This window comes from Pseudopipra pipra, chromosome W (assembly GCF_036250125.1).
Source record: "Pseudopipra pipra isolate bDixPip1 chromosome W, bDixPip1.hap1, whole genome shotgun sequence".
Lineage (NCBI taxonomy): Eukaryota > Metazoa > Chordata > Aves > Passeriformes > Pipridae > Pseudopipra > Pseudopipra pipra.
The window spans coordinates 61463783-61490809 of NC_087580.1; the positions used below are offsets into that span (position 1 = coordinate 61463783).

The 27027-nt window shown below is 44.0% G+C and overlaps 1 long non-coding RNA gene across 1 annotated transcript in view; it reads right to left on the reverse strand.

Moving 5' to 3' along the window:
- Nucleotides 1–615: 615 nt before the first annotated feature.
- LOC135404396 (uncharacterized) overlaps nt 616–27027 on the reverse strand; it is a 95006-nt gene continuing 68594 nt past the window's right edge. The window contains exons 2-3 of the long non-coding RNA XR_010425657.1: nt 1280–1578; nt 616–716 (exon numbers count right to left, since the gene is read on the reverse strand). This is a non-coding gene — a long non-coding RNA (uncharacterized LOC135404396). The remainder of the gene's footprint in view (nt 717–1279; nt 1579–27027) is intronic.

The window sequence follows — 27027 nt, forward strand, 5'->3', positions numbered from 1 at the left end:
TTTCAGCTCCTCTCTGCAGTGCTGTAGCACTTCAAGACTCTTTTAAGTAAGAGTTCATCATCCTCCTCTCTCTCTCTCAGAGGGGTTTGGGGTGTTTCAGTTCTTACCCAAACTCTCTCTCTCTTTGTAGAGCCTAACTCTGCTCTCTCTGTTGCTGGCTCTCATTCTCTTTCTCTCTCTCCTTCCAGGAGTTCTCTCTGTGTTGCTGCCTGCCTGTTGTTGCTGCTTGGTCTTATCTCTTCTGGCTCTCTGCCACCATTTCTTTGGTCATTGCAGTCCTGCCGCTGCTCCTGCTGCTTCTTACAGTAGAGAAACTCCTTCAGCTGTCAGCCACAGGTACTTAGCCCAGCCTTACGCTGTTCCAAGTCCCTGTAGCCCCCCCCCAGCTGGGGCTGGGGGGCCAGAGCCCCCCCAGGGGGCTCCTGCCCTTTCTCCTCGTGGCCTTACAACATGGCTACTTCTTCTACAACAACTACAACTACCTTCTCTTCCGTTCTGCTTGTGATATGTTTATATTTTGCAGAAGCACTCATTGGTTCAAACTTCAAGGGTTACCACTCCCTGGGGATTTACCATTTTATAACTTCAGGGGGAAAACTGTTTCCCCCCACCACAAGGAGACAGACTCTCTCCTAGGCCTGCCGCCTCGACATAGATATTAACTCGATATTTATTCCAGTTGTCTCATGCATATTCATTACACACCTGTTCTGGATCTCTTTCTCCACATGGTGTGGGGCTCACCAGTTCTAAGTTCCATTTCCATCTGAGGTACCATTTCTGACGGCTGAATGTGGATAGGGAGGGGGAAAACTCCATCACCAGGGGTTTCTTCAGGTCCTGGACGCTGGAGGGGAGAGCTTGCTCACCCCTCCCCCCACCCACGCTGTCCCATGGCAGCCAGAGAGACAGCACACGGGACTTGGAGAGGAGGCGGGACTTGGAGAGCAGGCGAGAGAGAGTTTATTGTTGGAGGGGTTACATTTATAGGGTTAGGAGGATTCACAGAGTAACCAATTACAAGTCCCAAGGGGCTTACAGGAACACCCTGTATACAGGAAGGGGTTAACAACCAATAGGAAGGGGTTAACAAGGTCCAATGAGAAGACCTCAGGACATCTTCCCAGGACACTCCTGCATGGGAGATAAGAGTCCTTCACAGAGGGTGTAGGGAAGAAGGAGCAGTGACTTTGCAGAAATACGAAAAGCCATTTTGAAACATGTTTAAACGGCAGTTTTCTCATATAATGCAGATTTGCTGCTACACACCTGCATAAACATTTTACATCGCTATTCCAAGAATTCAACATATGTTTTCCTAGACTAATCTGTTATCTATACAAGTTATAAATTCCAATATTTCTTGACAAGAAAGTGTTAACATCCTGTTGGCTAAGCTCAATTCAGCTATAACGCATGTACAAGATAAGGGGGAGGTGACTTGTTTTATGTTTTTGTGAGGGGCAATTAAGTTTTATAATCCTTTTCCTTCTCTCCTGAGGTCACACTAACCTCTTCATTCCCATTTGTTTCTTTTATTGATACGAATCATAGCCTTCATTTATCACAGAATTGATGCTACAAAACAGTAAGAAAATCTTTCTTACAGCACTGAACACATGCTGATTAAAACAAGAAAACTTTTCTGCAGCACTTAAGACAGTAGGAAAAATTTTTTTTATTTGCAGCCCCTACATTAGAAAAGCAGTATTAGAAGACAGTAAGAAAACTTCTCTTACTTGCAGCACCTACAGAATCGATGCTGCAAGTCAGTGAGGAAACTTTTCTTACAGCACCTATACCAGATACTGAATGCTGTATTTCAAGCACACTGCACTCACTAAACTTCTGGAATAATTTATTAAGACACACAAGCTTTAGCTCATACACTGTACACAAACTCTGAAACAGAAACAATTCACTGAGTCACACAAGTCTTGGCTCACACACTGCACACAAATTCCAAACCAGCAGACACAGACTCCAAACCAGCAAACTGAAAATCACCAGACAAACTGAAAATCAGCAGACAAACTGCAACTTAACAGACAAACTGCAAGCCACCAGACGAACTGCAAGCCACCAGACAAACTGCAAGCCACCAAACTCCAAGCTACCAAACAACCTATAAACCACTAGGCAAACTGCAAAACAGCACACAGAGCCTTAAACAGCACACAGTCTCAAACTGCACGCAGGCTCCCAAACAAACAGCACACGGGCTCCCAACCACCACATGGCACACGGGTTCCCCACTTCCGAGCCTCCTCTCTAAGCTGCCACTTAAAAACCTCTTACTTAAACTGGAGTTGCCCAATACTTTTTCTCTCAGAAACCTTTGTCTCTCTGGTGCAACCCTGAAACTTTTTCTCTCAGGTGCAGCCTGCCTCAAAGCTCCGAAACCCTCTCTTCTTACCCCAATCACCCAAAAACCTTTCTTTTAAGCCGGAGTCCTCCCCGAAACACTCTCTTTCAGCCGGGGCTGCCTTAAAACCCTCTCTCTCCTCCACAGAAAATGATGTTCTCATTTATTTCATTCCACGTGTATACATTAGGTCTCAAAAGTTGGTCAAACTGTTCTGCCAGACTTAATGGATCTTCCAGCAGCCTCCTCATCTCCTTCCCAAATTCCCGCACTTCAGCACTCGTCAGAGGAACACCCATACAGCCCATACCTCTCTGTGCCCCCCACACTGGGACTCCTCCAAGGGGATACAGTTACCTGGGTGCTTCCGAACCCTATCTCCTCCTGGCTCTACCCCACGTCTGGGGAAGACCTGGAGAAGGTGCTGAATCTGAATTTTTCACTTCATTCTCCCCGGCATTATATTATTTGAAAGATTTTCTAAAGATCTCACTCAGAACTCTTTTTTTTTTCTTTTCTTTCTGACCGCTTTGGTCATTACTTTGGTCACTACTAACTGCACGAACCAGGAATAGTTTGCTTCTACCCAGCAAGACTCCACGGTTTCTTATTCACATAAATATTTCCTTACCCCGAGTTGACTTGTCTCAAATATCCAGCATCCTGACCCCTGGGCTATCTGGGGGGATGCCTAGGGTCTTCCCTGACCCTTTATTCCCTGGGTACCTCTTACTTTTCCCAGCCCTCATCCCGAGGAGTAAGCATACACATGCTCTAGCATATGGTCCTCCCTTAGCACACACACACACTCTACACCTTCAAGCCTTCTTTTCCACCGGAGTCACATGAAGAGCCTTCTTTTTTAACCAGAACCACCCGAGAACCTTTTTTCTTAACCGGAACCACCCGAAAGCCTTTTTTGTTAGCCGGAACCACCCAAAAGCTTTCCTACTTAAGTCAGAGCCACCCACAGTCCTCCACCCCAAGGAGTACCGCACTCTTGCTCCACAACAACTGCTTCGTCCCTTTGCCGGCCAGTCCCCTCGCAGGGATATGGAAACTCGGCTAGAAGGACCTCTCACTCACTTCGCACCTTTTGGTACATCTCAGTCACACAAACGCACACTCCTCTAACCCAACCACCCGGTAATACTTCGAGGATAGCCCTTCTCTTTTCTTACTGGGTCCCATGCATGAGGTTTGACAGTTGCCATGGATTAATTTCTATACCAGATCCGGTTCCCTTTCTTCCCTCTTTGTTTCACGCCAACCATACTCGAGTTCTCAGTCGCTGCCATCCTAGAAGAGGACCCAGGCCTCTGGACCGCTGAAATCAGCGGGGCACACCTTCCAGGTTCACTGGCCCCTCAACTGGATTGACGGACATCGAATCCCGGACGAGCCCCCAAATTGTGAGAAATATCTCTAAAATTTCAGAGATGGCCAAATAAAGTGAAACAAAGAACTTTATTAACAGCGTTGGGTGCACCAAACTCGTGACCTGGTTCTAGCACACCTGACTGGGAGAGGACAAGCCTTTTTAAGGTCTCTTGATTTACATAACCACTCCCTTGCACCTCCCACATCAGGCTCTGCTCCCCTCTTCCTCAAAAGGCAATCTTTGCCTTTTGGTACAGTTCATTGGTTGTTCCCATCCACCTATCAGGTTGTTTCCCTGCCCCTGGCCACATGCTCCCCTGGCAGTGAGCCCAAATTGGTCTCACTGCCTTTCATGCTTTCTGATTCGCCTTCTTACTAGACCAGTAAGCAAAACAGTAAGTCAGCAGCAGTAACAGTGATCAGAACAACCAGAACAATAAGAACAGCAAACAAGGCAGTAAGCAGCAGTCAGTAACAGTGACCAGAACAACTTGCAACCCACCAGCTCCTGACCACAAAATGACTCTTCGATCTCCTCAAATAACCTCCAGGTATCTCAACATGAGGTAACCATGGAAATCCCTGTTTGTAATAAAACCATCTTATTTATTTCTCACATCTACTCCTGAGTTACAGCAAAGTTGAGTTTCAAGAGAAGTCTTTATATTTACCTGAGGATCCTCTGAGCAGCAAACTGATAAAGTGAGTGGAACTGTGCTGACATATTTGCTAAGGCTGCCAGACAATTTCTGTGAAGGTATTTGTCCTGTCAGGAAGAAGAGGAAAGGGAAAAAAAGCCACATCAAACTGTTCTTTTGATATACACCAACACCTCCTGCAGGAATCATTTAAAAGACTGAGTAATATATATTGATTTAAAGGACACAAGGTCAAAAGCATGTAGCACAAATGCCAAGTGTATATGCTTTGTAATGTTTTAAATAAGTTTTCTTAAAATATAAGGCTTATAAAAGAACAATTTCATACAAATTTCAGAGTCTATACATCTATGTGTATACACATATATGTATATGTGTGTCTTCATATTTTTTACTACTTTTTAATGTAAAACCTGTGCTTTTAACTGCTGAAAATATTCAAAAGTGCATGATACCATGCTTATATGTTTGAGACAAGGTATAAAATCAAATGTTTGAAAAATGCACAAAAACTAATCTTATACAAGGGTATAAAGGTGAAGCCGTTGTGCTTTGCTAGAGCTCAAAAAGGTTTTGTGTCCCAGTCACTGTCCTACACTAACAATAAATAGAGTTGAAATTCCTACTTCTGAGTCATTTAAGAGAGGCAAACTACCTATAAGGAATCATTTCTCCTCATGAGAGATAAGTTTGGTGCCTGAATTATGGTCTTTAGATAATCCTACTCAATGAACTGGATCATAGCAAAGAAATTATACTACAAGTTCAGAAACACCTAACATAGTGCTTAGTTAATATGGTTGACGTGTCCATTTCCTTCCTTCCTGTAAATCCAGATGCCAAGTGGTTGGAACAGAATGAAGAAAATCCCACACCGTGTTTGAAACTGAATTCATGCTGTTGAAGTTAGAAATTCACATGATGCACCTAAGTGCTACATGTAACTCTTACCCTTGTCCGTGGCATGTTGTACTGGATGGTTCTTATCACAACTAGTATCCGAAGACTCCCAAGTGAGATCTCTGTTAAGACATGCTCAGCATACTGTCTACTGTCTTGGTTTGACCGGCACCACCCCCCCCCCCCCCCCCCGCTGGAGGGCCCTGAGTTAGAAATGCTTAGTTCCAGTTGAGATTCTGGCCAGGAGGACCAATAGCAGTTGTTCTTTTTTTGCTCCTGTGGAATTAGATATCACAACCGCCGGAAGTGAGTTGGCAGAGTTGGCAGAGTCAGTCTGCTGCTGTGTCTGAGTGTGTGAGAGTAACCGAGGGGTGGACGGAGCCCCCCCCCACTCGGGGTGGTGGCCCCCGTGCCCCCACAGCTCTGGCCAAGCTAGGGCTGAAGGCAGGATGTAAGAATGAGTGTCTGTTGTGAGGGAAGAGACTCACAACAGCTGGAGGTAAGAGGGAGAGAGACAGGCAAGCTCCTTGCAAGGAGGCCAGGCCCTCTTCCCCCCCCTTCCTTTCCAGCCAGACAGCAGGACTGCAGAGCTCGGGACAGTTCATAACTGGACCTTGTAGCAAAAAGCTGAGCAGGGGCTTTTCCTCTCACTGTAAGTGGGAGTGAATGTGAGGCTTAGTATTTTGAAGCTGAGCCAAAGGAGATGGGCTGTTAACGAAAGCAGCTCAGTGCCAGGGGAAGAAAAACCCCCATGTGAAATTGGAGACGGACCGAAGGCAGATTCGGAGGTGCCTACGTTTAATTTAGACGTGGCTACCGAAATGGAAAACTACAGCAGCTACGGAAGAGAGAGAGAGAGAGAGAGAGAGAGTCACACAGCAGAGATTGGCACGGAACCAAGGAGCATGGACTTAAAACTATCTTCTTGAACTTCGTGAGGAAGAAAAGACTGTTTACCTGTCAGCCTAAGGGCTTCTTCTGGACTGAATTATGGGGCTCAGAGGGATGATAGAAGTATGTAATATTGTATATATATAGTTGCTTTTAGCTTGTACAGTATTTATTTGTATAGGAATAAATGTATATATCTTCCCTTCCCCCCCTACAGAGGTAGTTTCTCTTCAGTGTTGAGGTAAATTACGAGGGAGGTGGGGGAAGCTTGGAGATTGGATTTTTGTGGGGGTCAAACCACCACACATACCTAGTGATATTTTTCAATATCTGAAAATAGAACAAAATTCTTCAGCACCTAGGTCTGAGTAAGAACAGAGAAAGCTGCCTGGAATCTCACATTGCTCAAGATAGGTAAATTAGCTTCCAGCCTCAAATGTGACAAAAATTATTGTATTCTAAAGTATGAATAAAACAAATTTTAAAAGTATTAAAAAAAATCAGACCTCGGCAGTATTATCACCTAGTAGATCTCATCAACTTTATTATAAAGTCATGTGGAAACACACTAAGTGTATGTTACGACCCGCCCCAGAAAAAGGGAGGGGGGTAACCCAGGTTCTTATCAATAATTCCCTTTGGGTGGATTAGAGTGAAACGACACTGAATAATCGGTGTCTGAAAACATATATAGGTAGGGTTTATTTTAACAATTTCATTTTAACAGGTATGTTAGCATTTTGGGTGTTGCCATATATATTATATATCATAGGGATAACCCCTGGGGGGAAAATGCATAAGGGAGAGAAAGGAAAGACAGGATAAGGCTAAGGGAGAGTAAGGGAAAGAAAAGCTGACAGTGGACAGATGTATATAGTCACCGCCCACGCGGGCCAGCGATGAAACTTGGTAGTTGCAGCTTCCATGTCTGTCAGTTGAAGTGGTGGCCTTGATCTGCTGGGGGTGAAGGAGGGAACCCCCCACACTCCAAGAAGTTATGAGTTATTATATCCATGGTTAGTGTCACGGGCCATGCCTCGAGCCTCCAACCTCTCCCTGGGCCCTGCGCAGAGTTTTCTGTGTCTGATCTGGTTCCCGCCTTTTTAGATTGGCAGAGAGGGGGATGGGCTTTGATGGGCCATCAGAGGTACAATGCAGCAGTCAAAAGCCTGCAAACTTGGCTCTTCACTGGAGGGAGGGACAGGCCCAACTGTCCATCCGAGGTATAATGCAAAAGTCAAATTCCTGCAAGAGTCTCCTAGAATGCATAAATCATTAACCATTTCAGTCTCTGACAGTGTAGAAAGATGATTAAACTGGACAATACCCAAATTCCTATGGCCTTTGCAACCACACTCATATTCTTTTTGATCTTACTCTTTACACTTGCCAATTCCTTCCCATCTTCCCTCATTACAAGGTGGGCAAGAGGCAGCATATATGAACTCTGACTGATGGGCAAGACTGCACATGCTGAAGGTCACAGGACAGATCAACAGGTTAACTAACTGTTGACATCACACTGAAGCTTTTCTCTTGCCAGATGTGAGGTGTCTTCCCTTAATAGGTTACAGAAAGTCATATGCTATGTTAAGAACTTCATATCTTTCAGTACTCTCCACTATCAGGATGGATGAAGTTTACCACTATTTCTGAGTTAATAGCAGGAGGAGAATCATAGAATCATTGAATTGTTTAGGTCAAAAAAGAACTTTAAGATCAAGTCCAACCATTAACATAAGACTGCCAAGTCCATTATTAAACAATCCCCCTAAGTGCCACATCAATTCATTCTTTCTTCTTAGAGTACTTGGCTGACCAACCTGGAGTGATGTAGCAAACATATGCACAAAACCCCCTACCTTAAAGGACTGGCAAAAATTAATCAACAGGAACTACCCTGTAAGTGTAGAAAAATCTTCAGGAGAATTACTCAAGGAGGAAAGAGTTAACATTTGCTCAAGGAAGTTTTGCTGCCTGCGAAAAGACATCTTCCCATGAATAGTTTTATGTGTTTTCTCTTCCTGCATGGCAGGGAGGTTGACTCCCTGTTACAAAAAAAGATAAAGTTCTTGCAGACGTGCTTGGAGATCCTGCAGGGGGGGCCAGGTAGATGATAAAAAGGCCCCGAGAGAACAGTGCGCTTTTTTCATTCCCAGTGCAGCTAGACCTGTAAAGTTAGTGGGTTTGGCTTTTGGAAATAAATTTTCCTAAATCCTTAGCTGTAGCCTGCTATCTGGGTACCTGGGTGCATTTTTCCTACACATGCCCTAAAAACAGAGATCTTCTATAAATTCAGGGTTATTCGGGGGCAAAACAAAAATTTGCTTAACAAGGACTACTGCACACAAAGCTATCATGCTGTATAACTTCATCTTTGATCTATTAAGTGCATTTCATTGAAACTTCACATTCAATGAAAATAATACAGATGTCTTAAAAAATCCAAACACCATCAACCTCAACAATCAACTTTATTAATAACCTATTCTCTTAAAAACTTGCATGAAAACACTTATGACTATATCTGAGCCCTTCAACATAAGAAGGATGTTGTCATAGGTATTTTTTTCTTGTTTGTAAAAAAGAAAAAAACAAAAACAAAAAAACCAAAAACACCCCCTGCCTGGAATTTTTTCCCTTTACTACTGTGAAAGAAAGGTGTTGAGTGAGGGAGCGTCAGAGACTGAAATGGTTAATGATTTATGCATTCTAGGATTGCCAGGAGACTTTTGCAGGACTTTTCCATTATACCTCTGATGGGCAGCTGGGCCCATCTCTCCCTCCAGTGCTGCTGAAGGTGTCAAGCCCTGAAAAGGCGAGAAGAGCAGAGTTTACCATGCCCTCCACATGAACTCTGCGTTGGGCTGTCGAGACCTTGGGGGTTTGTGGCATGCCCATCCCCCCCTGCCAATCCTGAAAGGTGGGAAAAACCCTTTTACCATGCCCCTCACAGGAACTCTGCGCAGGCCCAGGAGACGTTGGATGCTTGTGGCGTGGCCCGTGACACTATCCATGGATATAATAACTCATAACTTCTTGGAGTGTGTGGGCTTCCCTCCCCCACCCCCAACGGATTAAGGCCTCCACTTCAACTGACAGACATGGAAGCTGCAACTACCAAGTTTCATTGCTGGCCCCTGTGGGTGGTGACTATATACATCTTTCCACTCTCATCTTTTCTTTCCCTTACTCTCCCTTATCCTTATCCTGTCTTTCCTTTCTCTCCCTTATGCATTTTCCCTAAAGGTTATCTTTATGCCATATTGCTATAGATGAGAGGTGTAACACCCAAAATGCTAACATACCTGTTTACCTTTTAAACAAAATTGTTCTAAAATAAACACTACCTACATATGTTTTCAAACACCGATTATTCAGTGTCGTTTCACTCTAATCCACTCCAAGGGAATTATTGATGAGAACCTGGGTTACCACCCTCTCCTTTTCTGGGGCGGGTTGTAACAGGGAGGGGGTGGGAGAAGAGGGTTAGAGTGAACACACATAAAAGGACGGGCTAATGGCCCCACATTCCAAGCTAAGTGGCCTCAGAAAAATGTGAGGGGGAGGTGTACTTTTTTTCCAGGGGAGAAGGCACTTTCTTTTACTTTTACCGGGACTCAGGGAGTGTGCAAGGTGGAGAAGCAAGCTCTGGGTTCAGTTTTTTTTTCCTCAGCCAGGCCATCGGTTCTTCAGGCCCTGAGGGAGGTCCCAGTTTTGCCTCCGACCCCTCGTGTCCTGTTTAGCCCACGGCCTGTGTGCCCCCCTCGGAGATGCCAAGGACCGGGGAGCTCCAGTTCGCTCTCCAGTAAGAGAGAGTCCCGGCGGAGCTGCACTCCACCCCTGCTGTCACAGAAACGCCAGCATCTTGTGAGGTTTTTTTCCCTTTCTTCCTGGATTTCCCTACTCTTCACTGGACAGATTGACGTCCCAGTCCCTTGCTAGCTGCTGCTTTTATGGATGAGGGTGGGGGACCCACCTTGGGATCTTGAACCACCCAGCACAGCTGAAATCCGCCATTGGCCACGTGGGGTTCGTCAACAGCCTCCGCTCCTCCAGTGATCCAACAGCGCCCCTGCCGGCCACTAGGGAGCAACTACAGCCTCTGCTCCTCCAGTGTTCTAACAGCACCCTCTGCTGATCGTGGTTAGAATTGCTCCAAAAGGCAAAAAGTCCAGTCTCTCATCAAGAAGTTTGACTTCATCTTCTCCAGCATTTTGTGCCTCTGTTTCTATCTTGTTTCTTTTATCAATTTTTTGCTCAGCAATCCAAAATCTTACCTGTTTTTTGTTTAATTCATCCATTGCACCCACTTCATGTTCCTTGTGCAGGCAGCCACAGCATCTCCAGTTTCTCCTAATCACATCGGGGTCCTGTTTCTATAGACTTTCTTCAGATGTAGTTTTGGCGCTTGGGGACATATTTTAGTGGTGGACTTGGCAGTGCTGGGTTGTACTTGATGATCTTAGCGAGATTTTTCCAGCCTAAATGATTCTTTGTGGCTTCAAACATTGCCAAACAGCAACAGAAGCATCACTGGAAGTACAATCCCATACCACAGAAGCTGGAAGCAGCACTTACAAAGCTTTAGCTTGTCCCTGCGTATCTCAACTGATATGTGATTGTTGCCTAAAAGACCAAGGAGAAAAAAAGGCTCCAGGCCAAATTAGGTAGGAGATAAGAAAGTAGAAGCTTTAACGAGCCTCCAGGCCCTGGGAATACAAACCAGCACGCACCCTTTTTGACCCAGGTGCTACAATTTTATAATGATGTCCATGCAATCCCCGCTTGTCCACCCCCCGGTTTTGCCCCTCAGCACACCCCTTCAGGATTTGAGTCTGGAGGAGTTTGGGACCCCTCTTTCATCATCTTCCTCTTCATCACAGCACGTACAGTCCTTGGAGTTCCTCCAAAGTCCTGGGTTTGAAGGTCGTTGTGTCCATGTTTACATCCCCTAGGGTGCAGGCGTTAAGATGCTTTCTGCAATTCCACGTTGAAAAGAAGACTAAACAGCTAACGGACTTTTGCGGGATTGATATGGGAAGGGGTTTGGTATGTGCAATCATTAGACTACTGCCATTACTTCTACTGGAAAATACTGGTAAAAGATATAGCATCGTGAGAAACAATACAGCTACATTTAAAATCTACATACACTACATAACTACTTCTAAAGTCTATAAAAATTAAAAAAATCAAAAACTCTAAGACAACAGATCCCTGGACAGAGGAGGATGCAAACAGACCAGCTGGCTCTGGGAGCAGGAAAATGAGAATATTCAATGACCACAGACATCAGGCCACTTCTGGCTACGTATCAACTGTGCAGATGGAAACTGACTGCTCCCCTTCTCCTGGAGATTTATAATTTGGTCAAATTCCATCAGATTATCAGCAGCAGAGCCCTAGTACAAAGGCCACCTGCCAAATTTCAAATTCCTAGTGCAAAACATGAAGTTTCCAGAGCTTGTTAAAGAACACATTGACAGTTATAAGCATGGACAAAGACGTTCGTGCCCTAGTCTCACTCCAAAAATGGCCAGTGGTTCTCCCTGAAACTTTAAAAACACCAACCTTGGAAAATTACATTCACTGAGACAACTATGCCTTGGAATAGCCCCCTACTCTTAAAAAACCCCACAAAAATACCCAAACAAAAAAACCCCAAAATTAAAAGGTTACATACCAGTCCCTGTCACTTCTCCTCTCCTCCATACTGAAGAATGCAACCATAGCTGGTAGGCAATGAAATGCCTATTTAAAAACCAAGAACAGCAAGTATCACCATTCCTCACATGGTTTCAGAAGCATGAAACATGAAAATATCTTAAATTTCAAAATCATCTACCTCGAATCAGTGTCTTAATTTGAACAATCTCATTGGTTTGCAGATGATATTCAAAACGGAAAAAACAAAAAGTGTAGACCTGGGGTGGTCTTGCAAGAATAATTAAATAAAAATGTTTTGATTAATTACTCTTTTTGACACCAGGCTCCTGGACATCTACAACTCGGGGTGCAAGAACTGCAGATGCAAAGAACGGTAACTCAGTTCTATATATACCAAGCAGAGATTCTCAGTTTCCCATAATTTTGCTCTTGAGATATTTTTTCACACAATAAAAATAAACACAGTTAAATTGTGATTTACAGTCTATCACTATTTACTACAGCATAAAGTACTATAGTAGTACTATAGGCTACTGCTACATTATTACATGATGTTATTTTGCAATTTTATTTCCAGCTTCATAAATCAGAGAAGAAAAATCACCAATACTTGTACCCTTTAGGGAATTCTTGCATTTACTTATTCACACTGTTGCTATTATCATTATTAATATTAGTCAAAGAAATTGATCTCTACATGGTTACAGGCACCTGTCTTGGTTTAAAGACAATATATTTGGAAGGTGGGAACTCCAATAAGATGAAACTCCTCCCCTTTTATTCCCCTTCCCCGCCAATATCGAAAAGACAAAAATGTGAGGTGCAAGTGAAAAAATAACTATTTACTAAAAGAAAATAGCAATAACTACAAAAATCAGAGGGAGAAAACGGTTTACCCACAAAAGCAAAGATCCATCAAAAAAAAGTGGCGTCCCCACTCCTCAGGAACAAAAAGGGGAAAACAAAAATGGCTGAGTGTCTTTCCTGCCAAGCCATCCCACCAAACAAAAGAAAACAATGGGAGAACAGAAGCAAAAGTAAAAACCCAGTGTCTTAGTTTAACAAGACACAAATATTTGCTAAGGAGGGCAGGATAGGGAAAAAAACCAAATCCCTCCCTCTAAGTTATTATAACTTTGAAATTAAGAGGCTTCAGGTGAAAAGGTGTGGAAAAGAAAATAACAGCTCTTTACTAAATATATAAAACAGAACAAGCAACAATACCGTAACCGAAACTTTCACAGAAAACAATGAAGTATTTTTTGCCTTTCGGTGCAGTTATAACCATAAACAGTAGGCAGCACTGGCATGCCTCAGGATCACAAAGAAACAATAATTGATAAGACAGACTGAGAAACATACAGCCAATAACTACTTATAAATCTAAAATGTGTAGTTAAAAAGCAGGGACATAATAAAAATTCTAAGTATGCATGAATGAGGATGAATGAAGTGGCCACTTACGTGTGAATGTGAAAGCTGTTTAAATGAATGAGAAGCTGTGTGAACATATATGTATGTAGACTTAGATACTTTGTGCTTCATGTGCCTTGAACAAATTACACTTGCATCACAACACTTATTCTCTAAGGGCCCTTTCCTTGAAATGGAGTTGTTATTTATCCCAAATACACATAAAACCTTAGGTAAAAAGTTCTAAGGGAATTTGCTTATTACAAGTGCTAAAGATTGCACTGTGTATGGAGTTATAGAAGTTGCATTTCAATAAAGGCCTTATCATGATAGGCTCTGATTATATAGATAGTAAAGTAATTTTAAGAAAAAAGTTAAGAATTGTTTTATTGCTTGTCGTAATGTTAAAAACTGTTCTATTATGTGCACTGTTCTGTAAATTATCATAATAATAAAAATGGGGGATATGTAGGTGTTGGGTTTCAGGAAGGGTGCCAAACAGCACCCTGGGAAATGTAGTTTCCCAAGTACTCTATCACATGGGCAGTGAGGTACCCATGGTGATTGGTTGTTAAGGTCACATGGTGTGACATGTTAACCCATATATAAGCTGTTGTCTCATTTGAATAAAGAGGATTTGGTGCTGAACCCCCAACCAGCTAGCCAGGTCTGTATGGTTTATTTACTTATTATATTAATAAGCCACAGGCTCCCGTGAGTCGTTGTTGAGTGCTGGCTCCAGCTGGGACCCTCCTGCTGATTGATGCAAGCCACCGCCCACACAGGAAGGGAGGAGGGGGAGGGAAAGGTGCAAGCAGGAACTCCACGCCCTCCTGAGCTGGGTGAGTGATCCAAAACCAGACTGTACCACTCCTGCTCGCACCGCGCGGCAATCCTCCCCCAAAAAAGGTGAAGAGGTAGGGGAGCCAAGCACCTCTCAGCCAAAAAAACCCCTGTCAGATCCTTTCCCCTTCCCCCCCCCTTTCCCCTCCCATAGAGCCTTCCCTTTGGCTGCTGCCTCAGCCAAGATTACATAGGGAAGTCTACCTTCCCCTACTGCCTTGGGAAGAGGCAGAGGAAACAAGAGTCCCATTTTTGCAGAGAAAAGTCATTAGCTTTTCAGTGGGGGGCAATTATATTCCGAGCTAGAAAACAATGAAGTTTTGATAACCATCTCATCCTAGCAAAGACTGTTGGTGTGGAAAATTCACCAAAAAGTATGAAACTATAACACCCAGGAAAACTGTGCTGCTCAAAAGGATCCACAGTAACAAACTGGCCATTCCACACTGCCCGGTTAGGTTCAGGTCAGCTGCAGTGGTTGATAACAGTTCGGAGTCCTTGTTCTCTACCATGTGTTGTCATGCTTGGCTTGGCTGGACTGTGGGCAGTAGCGACTTTGTTTTGCTTTTGCTATCTCCAAGTGGTAGAGTGAGGGGTACAGCTGCTCCAGCAGCTGGCGGGCAGTGGGCAAACTGGTGTCGGCACTCCAGCAGTGGTTCCGGGATGGGCAGTGATTCCAAGTTGTGAGAAATATCTCTAATTAAAATTTAGAAGACGGCCAAATATAGTGAAACAAAGAGCTTTATTAACAGCGCACTGGGTGCACGAACTCATGACCTGGTCCAAGCATGTCGCCATTTGAAAAACGTGCCCTTTTGTACCCTTTTGGTTACATAAGCTGTTAAATATTCGACAGGTGTAAGGTATTTTACCTTAAAAGGTAATTTTTCGAACTCAGGAGGGGATGTTACCCTCCCTTCTGATTGATTGATGATGTACTCCTATGTACAGAGGGGTTTCTCTGCACACAAAGGCCAGCCACGTGGCCAGGTTATATTTTCCATTTTTATATATTTTTTTCGACCGTGACATTCCCTTGGTGTCAAGCCCTGACGAGGCCTTTCACCTTACAATCTCCACGAGGCGCCTAAAACGCCTGGAATTAAATGAAAGAGAAGAAATAAATTCCACCACCCCCTGCTTTCCACTAAAATCAATTTGCTTATAATAAAACCAGATTTTTTTATTTCTCACAAAGTGGCTAGTGAAGTGGTGGCAGTGTGGGCAGAAGTGGCAAGCTGAATCCAGAGGTGGTTTGGGGTGAAAACGGCAAGCTGCGTTTGGTAGGGAATGAAAGTGGCTAGCCATGTCCGGCAGCTTTGGCAGCTGTGGCAGCGGGTGACTTTGCAGGAGCAGGAGCAGGTGGCAATTGTGGTGGCTCCAGCAGTGATGGTTAGGTTGCGTTGGCTCTCTATTTCTCTCTCCCTGTGTCAAGCGGCCATGCAGTCCTGACCCCCAGTCCCGCACCCATGGCAGTAAGAATAAAACAATCTTTCATTTCCATGGGGTCTTTTTTTCCTTCTGTTCCCCAGACAGCGCAGACGGGGTGGCCCCCTTTCAGAAGACATAATGGTAGGAATATTCATCGCTAAAGTTTCTTCCTCAGTTTTGTAACTATAACAGTACCTAACTGCACTAAGCCAATTGCAGGAACAGGACCTATGGTTTTGATTATATTTTCCAGGCAATTAAGACCACATTCATTAAACAAAAAATGCTTCAGCAGTCAAAAAAGTTTCTGTGGTTTCTCGAGTTGTTTACCAGTTGGTATAATGACCAGATTTATAAAACTGTGCTTACTAAAATTAAACTTAAAAATCAAAAAATTAATGTGAGTTAAATACCACAAAGGAAAAAAGTCCATAAATTGACTGTATAGTCATACTTCTTATAAGAACAGTATAGAGGATACACAGCAGCAGAGAGAAAAACATGGTGATCTAAAATACATAAAATCTTTTTTTCTTCATACTTTACTCAAGTGATGGGAAACAAAAATAATTCTGCTATAATTGCTAAAATTTGATATATATTTGCAGTGAATAAGAGTTTGTTTAACTGATGCTAGATGCTCACATTTTACAGAAATATTTATACACCTTTCCTGACTCCCTTCATTTTGCTGCCCTATAATACCCTCTCAGTCTTTAGGAAATGTCAATATTTAAGAAAGTATGAGACTAATTTCTTACTTCATACCACAGATTTTGAAGAGTAACTTGCTCATTCGTGCCTAGAAACATCCGTTTAAATAATTCAGAAATATGAGTGAGGGGAAGTGATTTATCAGTATGATTTTGAATACTTTTTTCCACAAAAGGCTAACTACACTTATTTCCTATCATGGGATCTGTAGGAACCCACTACCCATATATCCATCCAACAGTTCACAAGCTAAGATGTGATGCTCACATTTGTATTTTGAACAGTAAAGTTCAGGAATGGCATAGATGACATAGATCAAGAAGGTAACTTGATTTTTTTAAAGTATAACATAATGTGTTTTTTCTATAAATAAGGAATCCTTTCTATAAGGAATACTTAAGAACTGGTATCACAGTCATCAACTGGTCTGTCATAGTTTATTTAGGTGACTTTCAGAGAGCACAGTTTAAGATTTGAACAAAAAAAAGACTTCTTTCTCCTTCACTGCATCCATCCAATCCATCCATGTGACACCAAGATTAAGAGCAGAGGGGGGAAAAAACGCCTTCAAATTCAATAGAAAAAGCACTGAAAGGGTGGAAAAGTATTCTGCTTTTCCTCCAAGTTTGCTGTCTCCTTTGGCATGAAACATGCCCCATCCATCGAAGAATGGAGAAAAGGATAAGGGAAAGAATAGTAAAGGACAGAGGAGGATGGGGGAAGAATTGTTATTCCACATTGTCTTAGTTTAACAAGACAAAATGTCTGCTAAGGAGGGCAGGAACCTTCCTGGAATAGGAAGAAGGCTTCTCCCTTCAAACTACTATAACTTTGAAATTAAGAGGCTTCAGGCAAAAAATGTAGAAAGGGAATAACAACTCTTTACTAAAATATATATATAAGAAAAACAGAACAAAGTAACAACACTGTGACCAAAACTTTCAAACAATTAAGTTCTATTTTGCCTTTTGGTGCAGTTATAACCACAAACAGCAGGGGGCGCTGGCGCGCCTCGGGAGGCAGGGGCTGCGGTGACTCACAGTAACCGGGGGTGCTGGCAGGCTCTGGCGAGGCAGAAACTGCAGTGACTCACTTCCAACCAGCAGGGGGCGTTCCCAGACTTTTCCTGACGGCTGCCGGCAAACAAGGTTTACCACATAGCACATAAGGAATCCTCCCCTCCCCCATTCTAGTGACTGCAGGCGTAGTCCTCGGCAACTGCTCTGGGTTCCCTCGGTCCAGGGGGTAGCCAGCAGCCGTAGCAGCAGCAACGGACAGGCAGGAGATAGGGCGCTACTGAGGGGGTCGAGCAGAAAGCTCCCTTACCAAGGTGCTGGCCCTGACAGATGCGGGGTGGTCTCCGACATCCTGGCAGAGAGTGGGAGATGCGAGGCAGACTGTCTCCGGGAGTGCTGCCGGGGTGCCTCCAACAAAAGCGGTTGGCAGCAGGGAAGGGGGGGGGTGAGAAGCAACTTAAGTACCACTCACACACCTCGAGATTTCATTCCAAAGGGGACTTTTCCCCTATCCCCCATCCCCACCTGCCCGGTGCCCTGCTTTGGCCGTAGTCTAGCAGAAACCCTTCTGTGCCAAGTTCAAACTCCTCATCCATGCTCCTCCCCCAAAAGCAATTGGGTTGGTATGCAGAGGTCCATCAGTCACTCTCTTGTGTAGGCTGATTATTGGCTAACTACCCCAGGAGCTCGACTTCAGCAAGTAGTAAAAAACTCAGTTCTAACAAGCCATTTTGGCTCTCCATCCCGCCCAACACCCACAAATAGCTGTGTTGGCAAGGGACAAAAATATCCCTGAAAGATTTTAAAAACTATAACACGCATCTATCCTCTGTAGTGTCATAGCACTCCATTGGCTTTTGACAGTACAAGTTTCCATTTTCACAGCTTTTTTTTTGCAGTAGGGCTGACAGGAGATATGTAGACAGGCCTGCAGGCTCAGGCACTTCACGGCCATCTCTCATTATCTAGCTAAGAAGCAAAATCAGCAAAACTCTGGCCACATAACGCTTATAATGAATGGATGCTTTTCACCAGACACTACAGAGTGGGAAAACACAACCACAGAGGAAAATAAAGAAGCATTTAGTGAAACTCTGAAGTAAAATCAAAGATTAAATTGAGAAAAAAATGAAAGAAGAAATGCAGGACTGAAAAAAAAAATCAGTGCAGGGTAAATGGAACAAGGTGGAGTTTGTGTTTTTATTAAAATGGAAGCAGTAAAGTAATATCCACATTGCACAGCAAACACTACATCTATATTGGCAGAGTTAGCTGAAAGGCAAGAATAAACTGGACAAGAAAACTTGATTTATGTTTTTGTGAGAAATGTTATTTAATTTAGAAAAATGGCTATTACCTGTGAAACAAGGGAACTGTAATGACAAGGAAAGTTTTATTTGCAGAGTGTGCTGGGTGCCCCCTCTTCCTAAGTCCGGGGAGGAAGGACCCTTTGCATTTAAATTTCGTGCATTTTATAGTTTTACAAAATCCCACCCTTTCATATCAGCTAATACATATTCATTTTTGCCTTAAAAGGTTGTTTCTCCAAAAGGAGAGGATGTTCCCCTCCTCCCAATTGGCTGCAAGGCATCCCCTGTCAAGATGATGTATCCTCCTTTTTTCTCAGCACATGGGGAGAGGCCCCTGTGCTCAAAATGGTCAAAAAGGTTTTCATTTACAGGGGCTCTTTCTCCAGCCTTACATTAGCTGTATGCAACCTACAATTCTCTATCCTGGCCACAAGGAGCCCTGGCACCAGGCCCAAGCAGGACTCAGTACCTTACAACTTTGCGATATGCCTATAAGTTTTCTAACATAATTTGTTTGTAATAAAAAACGTATTTTTATTTCTCATATTTTCATTCCACATCTGGATCCTCATTAACAAATTTGGAAATCTACTTTTACTCATCCAGTAAAGAATTTATTGAAAGACCATGTGTAAAGCCTTTAAAATGAATGAAGAATGATGAGGGAAGAGACAGGCAAAACCTTGTCTGCTGTACCTAAACCCTCAACAAGCTCAATTTATGAGAGAAGTTAAATGACTTAGTGATATGAAACCCAAAAATACACAACCCACATATACACATACAGTGTGTATGTACAGGTTCAAGTCACGTGAAGGTGAGGCAGAAGAAAGCTTCAGGAAAATGTTGGTTCAGTTATGTGCATGGTTACTATAGGTGCTCCTCCTAAAAGCTCTTTCCTAAAAGGTACTCCCAGGAAATTGCATATAAACATCATCTCTTCTTGCTTTCTACATATAGAGCTATAGGAAAAAATCTGAAATTTCAGAGAGTGAATACTGTAGGTCTCTACCACTTGTCAGGAAGAAAAAATGACAGTTCCCTCCAAAAAAGGCTAGAAATTTAACTGAGAGAAGAGTTCTGTTAAGATACCTTGAAACTTGCTTCCAGCTTTTTGCATTTCAATAATTTCACATAACCCCAAAAGAGAGTTCCCATGTCCCAGTCAAAAAATGCAGACATCTCATGCATTATCGTAGCTTTAGAAGCTGGGAAACTAGAACATAAAAATTGTCCAAGGTATTCTCCATCACAGATGGTCAAGGCCTATCAAAGCTAGTCAAAATTTGGAAAAGTGCCAGCAAAACCTCAACTCTGGATGTGAGGAGAGCAGACTTCAGGCTGCCCAGGTGTAGTGGTTTGGACTTTGATTTTCCCCAGAGGCTGAAAAGTGGTAGACCCCAAGGGGTGGAAACCTCTGGAAGTTTTGAAATTCTACCCAATGGGCACTCCTGCAGAAATGTCAACATCTCACAACCAGACCGGAAGAGAAGAGTTGTTGTAGTTTTGGTTGTTGTAGAAGTGGTGGCCATGTTGTGAGCCACGAGGTAGGGGCTCTGTGCCCCTTGGGGCCTCTGGCCCCCTCCCAGCCCCTGGTTGGGGGGCTGCGGGGACCTGGAACAGCATAAAGCTGGGCTAGGTGCCTGTAGTTATGTCGGGAGATGTTTTTCTCCATGAGCACAGAGCAGCAGCCGACACTGACCAGAGAAACGGTGGCAGAGAGCCAGAGATAAGGACCTGCAAGAAGGAGCAGCAGAAGCAACATGCAGCACCGCAGACTCCTGGAAGACAGAGCCAGGAGAAAGAGAGCCAGCAGCTGAGAGATAGAGTTCTTGGGGGTAAGATTGTACCAGACCCCCCAAACTCCTTTGAGACCTCCTGGAAGGAGGAAGATGATGGACTCTTACTTGAAAGAGCCTTGGAGTGCTACAGCACTTACAGAGAGGAGCTGAGAAGCTCAAAGGCGTCCTGAAGCTGGACCAGGACAGCCAAAGGAATGTGGAGGAGGGCTTCGCCCCCCCCGCTGCCTGGAGACAGAGCACGGAGCTCTGCAAACGGGAATTTGAATCCCCTGAGGAAGGGACTTTCACGAAGATGCCCCTGCATTTCGTGATATGCCTGTGGTGATGCGAGTCTTGTCCCTGCTGGCAGTCCACAGGTGAGGCCTTCGCTTGGACCAAAGGAGAGCCGAGGGGCTTGGAGACCCCCTTGTGTATGTTGAACAGAGATCCAGCTACAACAACCCAGTTACTGCTGCATGGAAGACAGAAGAGGAGCTGCTGCTTAAGGACTGGAAGGGATCTGTCCTTCTTTCCCTCCTGGACTTTTATTTGGAGGGGAGAAGAGATCTGATCATTGTAAATACATATGTCATGGTAGAGATAGTTGTGATCATGTGTATAATGTGATATGGTATTTATTTGTACAGTCATTGTAATATATTCCCTTTCCCCCACTTTGAGTCTGGTGTGTTTTGTCTGGAAAAACCCATCTCACATTAGGTTGAGATGTGGGAGGGGGGATGGAGCCAGGGAATTGGATTTTGGGGCTATCTCAAACCATGACACCAGGGAATTAGTAAGTAAGGTCCCCTGGGAAAATGTTTTTGCATCACCTCCTAAGGGCACAGGAACAGGCAATTCCCAAAAGTCAGAAGTCCAGCAGGTGAGGCAGAAGGCCAGCTTGGCTGAGCAAGGATCTTCTCTTAGAAATAAGGCAAAAAAAGAAGGTGTATGCCCAGTGGAAGCAAAGTCAAGTGACATGGGAAGAACACAGAGATGCTGCTTGCCACTGTAGGGAGAAAATTCATGTGTCCTAAGCTCAGCTGGAGTTGAACCTGGACAGAAATGTTTTTTCAAATACATTAATGGCAATAGGCAGTATAGGAATATCATTGGCCTGTTACAGGATGAGGATGGTCACCTCCCAAACAGGGACAGAGATAAGGGCAGAGGTGTTTAATGCTTTCTTTGCCTCTGTCTTCAACACAGATGATGGACCAAGGGGGTCTCAGTGCCCTGAGCTGGAGGACCATGACTGCGAGAATGATCAACTCCCAGTTGACCCTGAAATTGTGCAGGATCTACTGCTCCAACTGGATCCATACAAATCTATGGGGACTGATGGGATTCATTCAAGAATCCTCAAAGAGCTGGTTGATGTCATAGCTAAACCTCTCTCGATGATTTTTGAGCAGTCCTGAGAATCTGGAGAGGTTCCAGTTTCCTGGAAGCTGGCAAACATTGTCCTAATTATCAAGAAGGGCAAGAAGGAGGACCCCAGAAACTACAGGACTGTCAGTCTCACTTCAGTGCCTGGTAAAGTTATGGAGAAGATTATTCTGGAAGGTATTGAAAAACACATGAAAGACAATGCAGTCATTGGTCACAGCCAGCACGGCTTCATGAGAGGAAAGTCCTGCTTATCAAACTTGATTTCCTTTTATGACAAGGTAACCCACCTAGTTATTCAAGGAAATGCAGTTGATACTCTCTCTTACAGAATCATACTTTTCTATCATACTATCATACTTTTGATACTGTCTCTCACAGGATCCTTCCAGACAAAATATCCAGCACACAGCTGGATAAACACATAATGCAATGGGTGAACAATTGGCTCACGGGTCAAGCACAGAGGGTAATAGTGAATGGGGTAACATCAGACTGGCGACCTGTCACTAGTGGGGTTCCACAGGGCTCCATCTTGGGCCCCGTGCTCTTCAACACCTTCATAAATGACTTGGACGCAGGACTGCAGGGGATACTAAGCAAGTTTGCAGATGACACAAAACTCAGAGGAGCTGTTGACTCCCTCAAAGGCAGGGAGGCCCTGCTGAGATACCTCAATAAATTAGAGGACTGGGCAATCACCAACTGTATGAAGTTCAACAAGGGAAAGTGCCGGATTCTGCACCTGGGATGAGGCAACCCTGGATGTTCGTACAGACTGGTGAATGAGATGTTGGAAAGCAGTGCTGTGGAAAGGGACCTGGGGGTCCTGGTTGACGGCAAGTTGAATATGAGTCAGCAGTGCCCTGGCAGCCAGGAGGGCCAACCATGTCCTGGGGTTCATCAGGCAAAGCATTGCCAACAAGGTGAGGGAGGTGATTGTCCCTTTCTACTCTGCGCTGGTGCGGCCTCACCTTGAATATTATGTGCAGTTTTGGTTGCCGCAATATAAGAAAGATATTAAGCTATTAGAGACTGTCCAAAGGAGGGCAATGAAGATGGTGAAGGGCTTTGAGGGGAAACTGTATGAGGAGCAGCTGAGGGCACTTGGTCTGTTCAGCCTGGAGGAGACTGAGGGGAGACCTCATTGCAGTCTACAACTTCCTTGTGAGGGGAAGAGGAGGGGCAGGCACTGATCTCTTCTCTGTGGTGACCAGTGACAGAACCTGAGGGAATGGCCTGAAGTTGTGTCAGGGGAGGTTTAGGTTGGATATTAGAAAAAAGTTCTTCACCCAGAGGGTGGTTGGGTATTGGAACAGGCTCCACAGGGAAGTGGTCACAGCACCAAGCCTGCCAGAGTTCAAGAAGCATTTGTATGATACTCTCAGGCACATGGTGTGACTCCTGGGGATGATCCTGGGCAGGGCCAGGAGTTGGACTCGATGATCCTTGTGGGTTGCTTCCAATTTGACATATTCTGTGATATTATATGGACAATATAAAATAGATATTAATCTAGCAGAAAGACAGAAAAAGAAATGCCAAGTAAGGAAGTAACATTCAATCTTGAAAATAAAACTCCAACTGAAAACTCCTCTCAGCTGCATAAAACTGGTTAAAAAAAGTTTTCCAAGAGAAATAAAAAAGATTTTCTGAGGTTTTTTCTCTCTTCTAGCCCCTCCACTTCCATGGCAAACACTCAGAATCTTTGAGGCAGCCTACCTGGCTATTACTACATTAATTTATAACAAAACACCAAAAAAAGACAGAAAAAGAGGTATATGCAGCATCTCCTCTACAAGAGGGAGCACATTTGTTCACTTCATTCAGAAAAGTTTTGAAATTACTCTACTAACTTCAGGTTACTAGTCCTTAGGAAAGAAATATGTATATACCATCAAATTTGGATGAACACACAGAGCCTCTGCTGAGGAAACAGGTATACCAATGTATCTTTATAAAAATGAATATTTAAATGATTTTTAGAGCTGAAGAATTTACCGTAACAACAACTCACCACTTCATGAATGGATTGGTTGAAGCCATCATCCTCTGTAAGGATCAGCAAAATTATAAGAGCCATGTAAACATGGTGTGAATTCCTTTCTTCAAAATAATACAGAATTTCAAGAATTGGCAGAACCTTTAAGGAAGGAAAAATGTGTATATTAGTTTAGTCTTCAAATACCTCAGACAATAAACAGGAGAATTTAAAGCTCCTGTGTATCTGTAATAGGGAGGGTTCGAGACATACTGAAGCTTGAAACCATGACACCGTTAAAAGCTTAACAAAAATCAATATTTATTACCAAAGGTGGCCAACAAAAATGAACAAACCTAAACGGGAGGAAGGAGGAGAGAAATAAGCCCCCAACATGACCTCCCCAGTTACACAGCTGTTGCCCATAAAGTTATCCTACCGACCTAGCATGCCTATAATTACCCATAGCAGAAGCTGCATCCTTGGAGAGTCAGTAAGTTCACAAACTGGCAGGCATCCCTGCCAAAAGGCAACGTTGTCCTTGAAGTAAAGCTAACTCTAGCTCTAAGAAAGCACTATCTGCTTTTATACAATTAACGAGCACCTCTGCTCAGGAAGGCGTGGCCAGCACTGCCCCGCCAGAGGCTCTCAATCCCACCCTCTTAGTTATATAACTGTACCGCCCTGCCAGAGGCTGTCAATCCCACCCTCTTAGTTATATAACTGTACCGCCCTGCCAGAGGCTGTCAATCCCACCCTCTTAGTTATATAACTGCATCTCTTCTGCGCATGCATGAGAACTTTGGAAATCCCCTAACGCACGCGCAGTATACTTTGGGGGTCTTTCTTAATTGAGTCTGGGGGCACTACTTCATCCTCCTCCTCCTCAAATTCTCCTTCAAGCGACCTTGGAGGACAATTAGCCAATCACAGAACACCAATTAAAACAGTTTATGCAAGAAGCTCTCTTCAAGGACAACTTTCCCGTTTATCAGTGCTTGTTTTCCCATAACTTGGCAGGGAAAGAGTAAAACTTTCATGGGTGGCGGGGCCAAACACAGACCAAAAGTATCAGCATAATTAACCCCTGATAGAGTATCAACCTGCCCTTAACAATATCATAGCAATTCCTCCCTCTTGAAATAACCACCCCTAAATAGTGATGTACAGTGTTCAAACACCTTCCATCTGTTTCATTCTCCCTCCACAAGAGAGTCTAAACAAATTCTTTCTTGTGGTCAGACAGGGAATTTCAATTCCTAATGAATGATACCAGTTACCATAGGCTCCAAAAGCTTTAGTTCTCCTCTAGACCACGGGGAAAATAAAATTTTTAAACAGAATTTTCACCAGTTCAAGCAGGAAAACAATTCTTTCTAATCATTTGTGCTACCACAAGCCTGGTTTGAAAGGACTTTCCTCATCAAATATGGCCAAGCATATTCAAGCTAAGGTGCACAGAGGCATTTTGAGACCCAAAACTAAAATCCCACTTTGGTGTATGGAGATAATCCTAGAAAAGAACCAGTTTGGGTTGAGTTAATCCCAGAAAAGTCCTGTTTTACCAATTTTAGATAATATGCAGCCAAAGAGAACTGACATTACAATGAGAGTTCAGCCCAAGGTCTTGCAACATTTCCGCCAGGATGAACAGCTTAAGCCAGTCTTGCAATGATAACAAAAATGATATTTCACTGCAACAGCAAGGATACCTGAATGCTAGTCTAAAGTTAATCCAGATGCAAATGTTTTCTCTCTACCAATAATCTTTCCATTGGCTCAGTACAACGTGGCTTTCCCAGGTTGCAGAAATAGGCCTAAAGTGCAAAATACCCTGGAAAAAGGAACTGGAGAAAGCTGTCAATTCCAACACAGCAAATGAGATGCGGAATTTGTTCCAGGAAGCTTCTAGATACCTAAAGATTTGCTGTTATTCAAAACAGACTGAGTGCAGCAGGATGAATCATGTGAAACCTATTCTAGTTAGCATCCAGGAAACTGTCATAGGTTTGAAAAGAGATGTTGGAATTTTCTTTTTCTTCCCTAGGGTCCTGTCCCCGACCCCATCCTCATCCCCCCCATCCCCCATCTGTTTCTTTCGGGATGGGGGGAGTCAGGGAGGGGGTGGGGGCGGACCGGAGCCACATGTGCAGGGCAGCGCAGGAGCAGTGAGAGGGGGAGGTCTCGCGGGGAAGCAAGGTGGTCACAGGGACAGCTGGGGAGTCCTTTGTTCAGGGGCTTATGGGTGTGGTCAGAGTGAGAGTCCAGTTTTTGGCCACCTCTTTCTCTTTTCCTGAGAGGAAGTTTTTCCCCACGGGACACCTCGCGGAGAATGACCGAGAGAGAGAGAGAGAGAGAGACTGACCCATCTCAGAGCGAGATATTCTGCTTTCAAGACTGCCTGTGGGAAAAAAAAGGACCTTTTCATTGCTGGCTGAGAGCACATGTGGCTGTGAGCAGCTTTTGAACTGCCGGGACAGTCCTGCCTCCCCCCCTCCCCTCCCCAGGTTGCCATGGATTTCTGTTCCCCCACTTGGGGAACTGGGGCTTTGTTTTGTTTCTTCTGACAGTTTTTGATTGCACCATTTGTTGTTTATTCAGATTTTGTTAATAAAAAGCTGGGTTTTTTTTCCTTTTCCACACTTCCACCTGAAGTCTCTTAATTTCTAAGTGGTAATCTTTTTAAACTAAGACATTAATTGGCGCCCAAATCATGGGGCTTGACTAGAAGAAAGGTGGAAAAGGAATAATCATGGCTAGGCTTCACGAACAAAGATTTGGGAAGGGCTCTACCCACAGTTTTTGCAAGTGCGTTGGTGGCTAAAAAGGCCAATACGAGATAGGCATGTCCAGTTGCAAAAGGCACAGCAGAAAGACTCCTTAGATGGTATATTCTGCAAGGCACAATTCTTTCTGCGTTGTCTTTTCTCCTCAAGAGTTATCCTGCGTGCTTTCTCAAAAGCATCAGCAGCGTTATAGATGGTGTGTCTCCAGGCCTCCCGATTGGAGGCCAGAGTAGACCAGTTATGGTGATCAATATGGCCAAGGCTGAAATGCTGTTTCAGGGAGTCCTTGTATCTTTTCTTCGGGGCTCCTCTCTTGCGGCAGCCGGTGGCAAGTTCACCATAAAGCAAGATCTTAGGGAGGCGGTGGTCCTTCATCCTGGAGACATGCCCTGCCCATCACAACTGTCTTCTCAGCAACATGGCCTCAATACTTGTGACTGCTGTTTGTTCTAGAACAGATGTATTGGTCACATAATCTGACCAGTGGATGTTTAGGAT